Source organism: Pleurodeles waltl, chromosome 10 (genome assembly GCF_031143425.1).
Source record: "Pleurodeles waltl isolate 20211129_DDA chromosome 10, aPleWal1.hap1.20221129, whole genome shotgun sequence".
NCBI classification, from domain to species: Eukaryota; Metazoa; Chordata; class Amphibia; order Caudata; family Salamandridae; genus Pleurodeles; species Pleurodeles waltl.
Genome location: NC_090449.1, coordinates 239,954,840 through 239,964,802, shown reverse-complemented (window position 1 = coordinate 239,964,802; position 9,963 = coordinate 239,954,840).

Sequence of the window (9,963 nt, the reverse complement as noted above, 5' to 3'; positions counted from 1 at the left end):
CCACCACAAGTGGTGCTCCTACAGTCAGGGGCCCTTAGTGGTAGTGCTAAAAGTGCCTAGATAGCAAAACTCCAAAACTTGGGACTTAAATTTGCTCATCTATCTGCTCGAGGTGCATTGCAGGTCAGCCTGACTTTGCGTTAGCTCCTTCTACGCTCTTCTCTGCAGCAGTAAATCCCGCCCAGTGGTTATTTGCCAGAGGGGTATGTGGCTTCTCTAGATGACTACAGCCTCCTGCCTCATCCTGCAGGGGATTTTCTACTGCCAAACTAGAGAGTAAGCCCAAATGTAGAAATCTTCATTGCAATTTTATCCGGCAACTCCCTGACGACGTACCTCCTCAGTCACTGCCTGCACCCTTGACCCGCTGAAATTTACCATCTCAGAACTTTTTCTTCAAAATTGTTTCCAAGTGTGAAGACAAGCACTGACCAGGCCTAATCCACTCTTTGTATCCTACCTGCACTCCATTGCGGTCAGACATAATTTTAGACTTTGACCTAATCTCATGCAACTAGATGTGCGGAGTTGGCGCTTTGATCTTTTAGGTGCTAGATTTTACTAAAAAATGATAACTCCGGTTCTATTGATTGGATTTTTGTCATTTTGGTGTTAGATAACTTAATAAAATGCACTCAATTTTTTTTAATTGTGTGGGATTTATTTTGTGTTGTGTTCTCATTTTATTACTGTTTGTGTACTGCATAAATAGTTTACACATTGCCTCGAAGCTGAGCCTGGCTGCTTTTGTGCCAACCTACTAGAGGGTTAAGCACAGTTTAATTAAGTGATATTTGTGGTTTATAGTGACAGAGATTGTGGCTGTTTCTTTAACAGGGACTATCCTCCATTCAACCAACAACTCAATTTCTCATAAGTATATAATGCTCACTAACTTATGTGTAACACTTAAGGGCTTCCCCTGAGGGTAGCATGCTACACTGTATTAGATGTGTGACTGTAACACTGTTGTTTTTGGTTTCAGTCTTTATGATATGTGTTTTCATGTTGTTGTATTATGACCAAAGATATGGACTTATCCTGTCTTGAGACACAGAACTACCAGCTTGATTAATGAGAGAGAGCCTCTAAGTTTAGGTTTCATAGTGTGCTGACAGTGCAACTGGGTTTGCAGATCCCATTATTCATATTTTTCTGATTCCTGGTTTTATTTGCTGACTCTGGCAAATGGCCTCCTACTATGAGATTTCATGAATCTGAACCATTGCGTGTCATAGGGAGAGATTCAAGAAACAGATTCGGCACGGCTGCTTAGCTTGAAGTAATTATTTATATGCTATCAGATGTCAACTAATCATTGGAATAATTAGCCAGGACATGTCGATGTGGACTATGTTAAAGTCCTCCAATGGCCAGCTGTGTGCAGCAAGTCTCTTTAGCCATTGCATGCAGTACAATTTATACTGAGTGGCAGTTTATAGTGAACTGGCTGATTACATTCCTTTCATACAGGTGACATCAATATTGTATTGTTGGAAGTCATTAAAATACCCTGGACATCTCGTCCGAATTTCATATGCCCTTGGATACTTTGTATTGTTGTATAAAGAGTGTTGAGGTTTTGTCATGTCACCTGAAACAGTGGCGCCTACAACAGATTTTTTTGCTAGAGGGTAGGAAGATCTGAGGTGCTAATTGTAAGCATAGTGCTCTGTTTTGAGAATAATTTTTTTAACTTCAGCAATAGGTATAACAGTCCACCTCCAGTGGGGAGACTATGAATGATTCCAAAAACCTTGAACATTGATCATCGAGTTATAGTTAGTGAGAGAAGGACCTGAAACACTGGTGTCAAGTTTTCCCCGCTGTGTAGGTGACAGAGAAGTCTTTCTGAAGCATTCGGGATTCTTTATAGTTTGCCTATAAGGAAGCAAAGGGCCTCTAGGTATAAGCTGCTGCAATCGTTGACTTGGAGATCACAATGGTGAGAATAGGTAGTAGCGTTTGATGAGATCCAATGTCCTGCAAGATGCAACTCAGTGTTTTTATAATGTGGATGGCATTCCTTATGACTGCTGACATGATGGATCATGGACAGGTCAGAGTCTATGGTTAGTCCGAACTTTCTCTTTAAGAGGCCAGTGGGGCACCAAGTTCTTAGGGCCATATTAGTATGGGTTCGTGTCTGTGGATTATGAGCTGTGTTTTGGCGGTGTTGAGTTTTATTAGGTTGTTAATAATTCATGTATATTTCCAGCAGAGATGATCATCGAGTGGTGCGGTGTGGTGAAGATTGCCCATTTATATGATGTTTTTTGTGCCATCCACATAGTTGGTCAGAGGAAATACCTTTTATGGCACTGCTGCGTACACTGGGATGTCACATTCTGAATAGTAACCAGTGCTGTTGGACTCCGTCAAAGGCAACCAAGAAGTCCATTAATACTGTAACCATGCCGTTCTTGTCAAGTCAGTTTCATGTCATCCTATACACTAGCACATTCTGTTCTCTGGTTGCTCCTAATTCACACTGCTGATCAGATAAGAAATACATTGTTTCCTTCTGTAAAGTTGAGAGTTGGGTAAAAACTGCTCTTTCAATTAGTTTTCCCAGGAACAGAGCACTGAAAAGGCACCTAAGTTTGCTGGAATGGATGGGTCAAGATTATTTTTTTCTTAGAAGCGGGCTGATGTAGGTGGCCCTTGGAATGGGAAAGAGCCTTGTTGTAAGGATTTATTTTCCAAACTTCTAGCTACTTAACGGGCACAGGTTGTCAGAAGGAAATTTCTTTTCAAGATCTGATGGCGATCCTGATGGTCTGCTTGTCTTTACAAGGTTGTGGAATTGTTCATTAGAAAGTGTGCTGAAGGTGGCAAGAGATGGTTTGTTGAGTGTGTCAGCGTTTTAAGACGATTAGTTGTTTGGAAGAGGGTGTTATTTCTTGATGTGGTCCTATAGCTTAGCATTTTTTTAGACAAACTCTGCAGAGTTGCAAAAGAGTTGAGAATGTGTGGTCTCTCGTCCTTAGCTCACAAGGTTACAGAATTTTGCCAAGATTTTGGGTAGTTCCTTTTATGGGTAGTCTGCATCCAGTATGCATATGAAATATTGTTTTTTTTTCATATTTCTGATTGCTGGTGTGTAGGCTTGTTATAATGATCTAATAGAGTTACCTTTTTCGCTACGGGATTTCCTCCATCTCTATTGTAGGATGCAGAGATCTTTTCTAATTTTGTTGATATTGTTGCAAGTAGGCATTTTTTTTTTTTTTAGATTGTTCTGGTTTGAAGTCTACAATGTTGTTTGGGAGTCTAAATTAGCCTAAAGCTACTCACAGAAGGCAGGTGCTTCCATCTGTAACATTTTTCAAGCTTGGAGCTTACTTGAGGTGATGCTTAAAAACAAAAAATACAGTGTTCCTCTCAAACAGTGTGTCGCTAAAATCTACGCTTGGCAATAAGTTGGGCATTTTCACAAACTAGACTGCACCAGCATTTGCTGTAAGCCCTGTGACTTGCATGGAGTGTTTGTATGGAAGGGCAGTGATCAAACTGCAGAGGCCTGAATCTTCACAGAGATGTCAAACATCAATTTTGTTTGGACTGTGCCTTGTTGACGTTGTGTATTGGAAGAAAGGGGGCCTAGTCAAGACTTAAGAAGTGCCCTTTGCAAGATGGTGGTCTGCCCAGGGTTTACTACCTGAATTTCCTAATTCAAGAAGAATTTATTTTTTTCATCTGATGTAATTTCCTACTTGTATCAAATATAAAGGAACCATTAATAGATACCCAAACAATACCATCCCAGAGGAGGGTCGGCAAACTGATTAGGCTAACAAGTCATTGAGGATGAAAGAGTGACACAACCATAACGCCAATTTGGGTGTACATGTATCTTTTACTCAGATGACCCTGATGTGAATGTGACTAATCACTCTGTGGGCCTGAATGTGTATTGATCAAACTTGTAATCTAGTGTAGCACATGATTTATTTTGGCATACATTTATCTTTTACTCAGATGTACCAGACGTGGATATGACTGTCTTTGCAATAATTTGACCTGTAATTGGATTATGATGCAAGCAATATGAAATATATGAAGTATAATCTGTTACTTAACTAAAAGGTATTCCTTCCCCTTACGTGCACCTACTCTAGTAACAATAATCACTTTTTCCAGAGTGCATGTCTCTATAATCACATGGGTAAAAGAGTGTTTTTCCTTTCCTTTTTTCATCTCTTAACCGTTACTAACCTTGAACATCGACTGAGACCATCTGACACTCCCATTCTATTCATGCAATTTCGAGAACTAGAGGCCTCACCAGCACCATCTAACATCTCTAGACTTTCACCAATGTCGCAACGTGGGAGGATCATGCTAGAACTTGACATTTCTTTTTAGCAAATGATGAATCAATAATAGGAAAATAGATGTATATTGGTATATACACTTAAGTTACCACTTCTGTTTTTGAAACTACCGGTGTTCCCTGCCTTTCGTTTTACTTCTCTTCACTTGTGGTGATGGACACATTCATTCGCTGTCCTAATTACTACTATTCACCATGATTTTATGTCATTAGCTTTTGCAGCCTTTAGAAAGCCCCAGGCTAACAAGCTGAATAGCGGGCAAAACATGTGTCAGCTGCCCTTCTAATATATTGTGGAACAACGTTTATTGATGAACAAATGAAAAAAACCAACATATTGACAATAAAACGTAAACTTTACAAAACCAAGAACGGATCCATACCGTTTTTATTCCTATGGGCAGACTCACTTACTGACTGCTCACAAGTAATATGGAAGATGGGTAACAACTGCCTGAAATGAGTTTGCCTTCAATAGCCAGATGATGAGGTATGAAAAGACTACCCCCTAACCTCCAAAGATGTGCTTTGACTAGATCCATCATTTTCATGAACACCAGAGGGGCACTGGTAAGGACGAAAGAGCACGGTGACCAGGAAATGCTCCTGTCCCACCATGAACCGCATGTAATGTCTGTGGTCTCTCAGGACAGAAATATGAAAATGTTCATCCTGCAGGTCCAAGGCTACTATCTAGTCTCTGGGACAAAGGGCAAATAGCACCTGGGCCCGAGTGAGCATTATAATGTATCCTTTTGCAGGAAGTTGAGAGGGTGCAAGTCTATAATAGGATTGAGGCCTTCATTGTTTTTCTGAGACCAGAAAGTAGCAGGAATAGCAATCACAACGTACTTCTGATGCTGGCATGTTCTCTATGATTCCTTTTGTAAAAAAAGAAAAAAAAAAAAAAAAAAAAAAGGACTGCACTTCCTGTCGCAAGAACGATAGGTGGTCCTCCATATCAGCCAATTCGAGTATGGTGGCAATGGGGACAGAGTTTCCTTGACCGGAAAGGCATATCCCTGCTGAACTATCTGAAGCATCCCCTTATCTGATGTTTCAGCTTACCATTGCAACAGGTGAATTCTGATGTTGCCACCAACCAGTTGCCCATGATGCTGCAAGCGCATATTAAAGGGTGTTTGAGGCTGCTGAGGTGGAGGGTTGAGCCTTGTAACACAAAGCTCTCAGGGTTGGGATGCTGAGTGATGAAGGCTGGGTCCACAGGAGTGAGGCGGTGGCAGCAAGCGATGTTCTTGTTCACAGGAGTGCCTGTGCAGGGCTTGGCCCAGCCCCGAGAAGGACATCATTGAGGGCTTCATTAAAGGGGAGAAGCTGTATATGTGGCATAACCCAGGCTGAAGCACCTATGTCAGATGTTGGTCTTGACTTCCACCATGGGCAGCGTAAGGTTCAGGACCTCAGCTGCCGTCTGTCCCAAAATGGCAAATGAAGCCCCTTTGTCCGTAGCCACAGTAGGAGAGAGGAGACAAGTGTCTGGTGTTCAGGCCACTTTTGTCAGCCAACTTCACGTACCAATTATCCTTGGCCAGGGGTTCCTCAAAGGGGTTGGGACAACTATAGGGATCCTCAGATCCCACTCCCCCAAATACATCCCACACAGGGTCAGTCAATAAAAGCAAGCATAGTCTCCGACTCGGGTCTGGATCCAGCTGGCCAGCACTCAATTTGATGTTGGACAATACCGATCCAGCTCTCCATCGGAGTTAGGAATAACGACTGCCAGGAACAGTGCAACAGAACATAACTTTGGCAAAGGTGAGGTATGAACCGGGGTCAGTCTGGATTCAAGAACGGATTAGAAGGTCTGACTGGCACCAAGGGCGGACCCACCAGCGGAAACCCAAATGAAGCACTTGACAGACTCGTGGAGCCCTAGAAGGGCCAGGCCACCCAAAAATGACATGCAAAGGTTGCTCAGGAAACTTGGGGAGGCACAGAGCTGTCCCAGGCTCCACATGGACGACACAGGAGCAGCGCATGGATTTGTGGTGTCATTCTTGCATCTTGTCCGATGACTTGCACCAACACGGAGAAGTCTAAGAAAGCTTTTACTTCTTCAGTTTCTTTTTGTGAGAATTACTGATGAATTCCAAGAGTGTGGCAACAACCAGCGTGAAGAACTCCAAGATCAGTCTTGAAAGCTTCCTCATGACCGGGATCTTAAGCTGTGAGTTGTTCAGTATGACACGCCAGAAGCTTCATGGCCCACTCCCTGATAGCCTTCGGATGCAAAGTCTCACAATCTGGACTGGGCATGGTGTTGCAGTCCAGCTACAGGTACCAAAGGCAAACCAAGTGGGTATCGGTCACAGACATTTGCCTGTCACATGCACCACCAGACTTGAAACCCACAGGTTTCTTGGGTGACAGTAAATGTAGACAAAAAGTAAAACAATGACTGACTGTAGCTCAATCCGGAACCCTGTGGAAAAGAAGGAATTAGGAGCTGCGTGCTCGGGTGGCACACCTATATAAGCACGAGGATGTAATGTCTAGCGCAGACAATGTCTACGATGCCACCAACTGGCATGCAGAGGTACTGCTAAAAAAGTTCCAGACCCAATCGGACGACTGGAGAATATTCTAAAGTAGGGCATTTGAGGCTAGAAGTCTATATCAGATTGGTACAAAACAAGTGTGAGAAAAGGCCTCTTTTTGACATGGTTAACCCCCCACCTTTTGCCTGGTATGTGATGTAGCCTAGAAGTTGATACTGCATAGGGCCCCTGCTAACCAGGTTCCCTGGGTCAGAGCTCTTTCCCTAAACTGTTGTGATGCATTGGCACAATTGGAGACTCATTTAGCTGCCCCCTGTAATTAGCCCCTAAGCCCCTGTAATTGGCACTTAGGTACCCAGGGCAGGAGGTACTAAGGGTAGGCCCCTGAGGGCAGCAGCACTTATTGTGCCGCCCTCTAGGGCCATGTATTCAAGTGCCCCCAGCACTGCCCTTGCAGGCTGAGTGTCCTGGTGCATACCTAAAATGCAAACTCGACATGGCACACTGCCTGTGTGACCTGTCCACAATACGCTGCATGCACTATGGGTAAGACACCCCACTGACTGGCCTTCCAGCCCTAGGGCAGAGTGCACTATACTGCATGTGAGGGCATAGCAGCATGAGCAATATGCCCCCACGGTGTCCTTGCCAAGCCTGGGACATAGTGAGTGAACAGAGCAGCCATTTGTAATACATGTGCTGGGCACTGGTCAATATGAGTTTCATAGCTACATGATGGCCAATCTTAACCCTGGGTTGTTTGGTTTTAAACAACTCAGAATGATAAATCCAACTGGTACCAGTATTGGATTTATTACCAAATCTAACCAGGGGATCATCTTAGAGGCGCCCCCTGCAGAAACAAACTACCCTGGCATGGTTGCTGGCCAGTCACATGCAGCCTGCCACCTCCAACCATAAATCTGCACCCCTGCGGTAAGGGCGTCTGCCCTCTGGGATGTAGAACGTAGCCCTTCATGGGTGGAGATGCTAACACCGCCTCTCTCAGGAATGTGCACTGCCCTGTTGGCAAGCTTCAAAGGGCTTATTGCCTTTGAAATTCGACCTCTAGGCCTGCTGCTAGCAGCAGATGGTCACCTCCATTGCAAACTTCCACTTTTGGCGGGAGCAACAGCAGGAAACTCAAACAAAAGACAGGAGGAGTGGCCATACCTGGCATGCACCACCACTAAAGTGTTGCATGCAAGGTGGACTCTCTATTTCATTTTCCTTCATCTTGGATGGGTTAAAATAGCCTATCAGGGGTAGGGAAGTGACCTCTGCCCACTGTAAGTTGTCACTTAGTGGGTATAGCCACCCTAAAGTAGAAGACCCATTGGTCACTACCAGGTTCCCCCAAACACCCACTAAATACAGTGTTTAGTGGGCATCCGTAGACCAAGAAATCAGATTTGACAGACAGAAGACCAGCACCAAGAAGATCCAAAGGCACGAGAACTGTGGACCTGCTGCACAAAGAAAATGTGCCAAAACCTTGCCTGCTGAACCCAGGACCGGACAATCGCCGCTGAGGAGCTGCTGGACAACTGAAAAACTCTAAAGAACTCCAGAGGACCTCCAGGCTTTGCAAATCACCAGAGAACTCCCTCCAGAGTGGAGGTACCACTCTAAACACACAAGGAACCAACAAACCAGTGAGGTCCACATTCACAGACCGGATGCCGCAGCCGGACCAAACCTCACATCGATGACCATCAGGGCAAATCCCATCAGTGTGCCACATTTGGTGGTACTATGCCCTTTAGCGGCTGAATCGTACCGATACCCTGGGTATTGGTCACCTGACTTCAGACACCAAGAAAAACAGCCCACCCGGGATTGAAAGTAATTAGGAGGAAGCCCCAGTCGAGGGATTTCAGAATAACCTGGACCTCCTACCAGAGGGTCCCTGTTGTCCTGCAATCAACCCTTGAACCGACTTACCTCCTGCTTCTGAAGGCATCCTTGTGCACATCTCCTGGATCACTGATTCGCTCTGTACCAGGCCGCCCTGTGCCCTGCACCGAAGAACCTGCTGTGCCCTAAGGGTCCCCCACCCCTTGCGACCTCAACTCTCCAAGGGGATCCCCGGGATTCACCTTTATTCTTATCTGTGCAATGCGTTTCCAAGTGATCCCCCACAGTGGCAGTGCACCAGCTAAGTCCTTTAACTGCTGCTCCCACTGGGAGCCGCCCACCGATGGCCTCGACCAACCTGCAAAAGAACTTGGTAAAACTACTGTACGATTTTATATGCATTTTTAAAGGTTATCCTTCATTGATTCCTATGTTGTATAATTACGCACAAAAATAATATTTTTATTAAACTTCAAAAATTCATATATTGAAATATACTTACCCAATTTTGATGATCTTAGCTTTAAAAATTACATAAAAATCTGAAGTATTTTTATAAATTGGTCTTGAGGTATTCCTTTGAGCTGCAATATTTTTATGCTGTGAGCACAACAAATGCTTTGACCTTCTCCAAGATTGGCCTACCTGCTTGACCAAGCTACCATAAATATTAGAGCACTAGGTGGTCTAGTTTCTACCCCTGTAAACCAACCTGTGGTTGCCTGCACCCTCTACAAAGTGTGCCTAGCTTTGTACACTACATAGACTGCCAACTTCTACAAAAAGGCTAATTTGGTACTGTGCTGTGCGTGCAAGTTATATGCATGTAATGGGTGCATATGTGCAAGAGTGGTACACTGCATGAAGGATGTAGTGCTGTGTAGCATGTACATGTTATGTGCATTTGCAGGGTGTAGGAAGCTGGCCTGGTGTATGGTGGGTACCCAAGGTACTTACACCTTATACCTGGTATCCCCTCTTAGTGAATGTAGGCAGTGTCTAGTAGCCAGGCTCTCTAGAGGTAGCTGTGGATGAGCAGCCAAGGCCATTCTAGGAGACATGCAAAACCACTGTAGTCACACAACACTTACACACATGAAAGAAAACATTCAGTTGTCCGAAAATAAAGGTACTTTATTTTTGGAACACAATACCACAAAGTACTACAAGGGCAACCCTCCAATAGGAGGTAAGTAATACACTAATTATATACACTAGTAAACAGCAAAAGGCATAGAAACGGTTAGA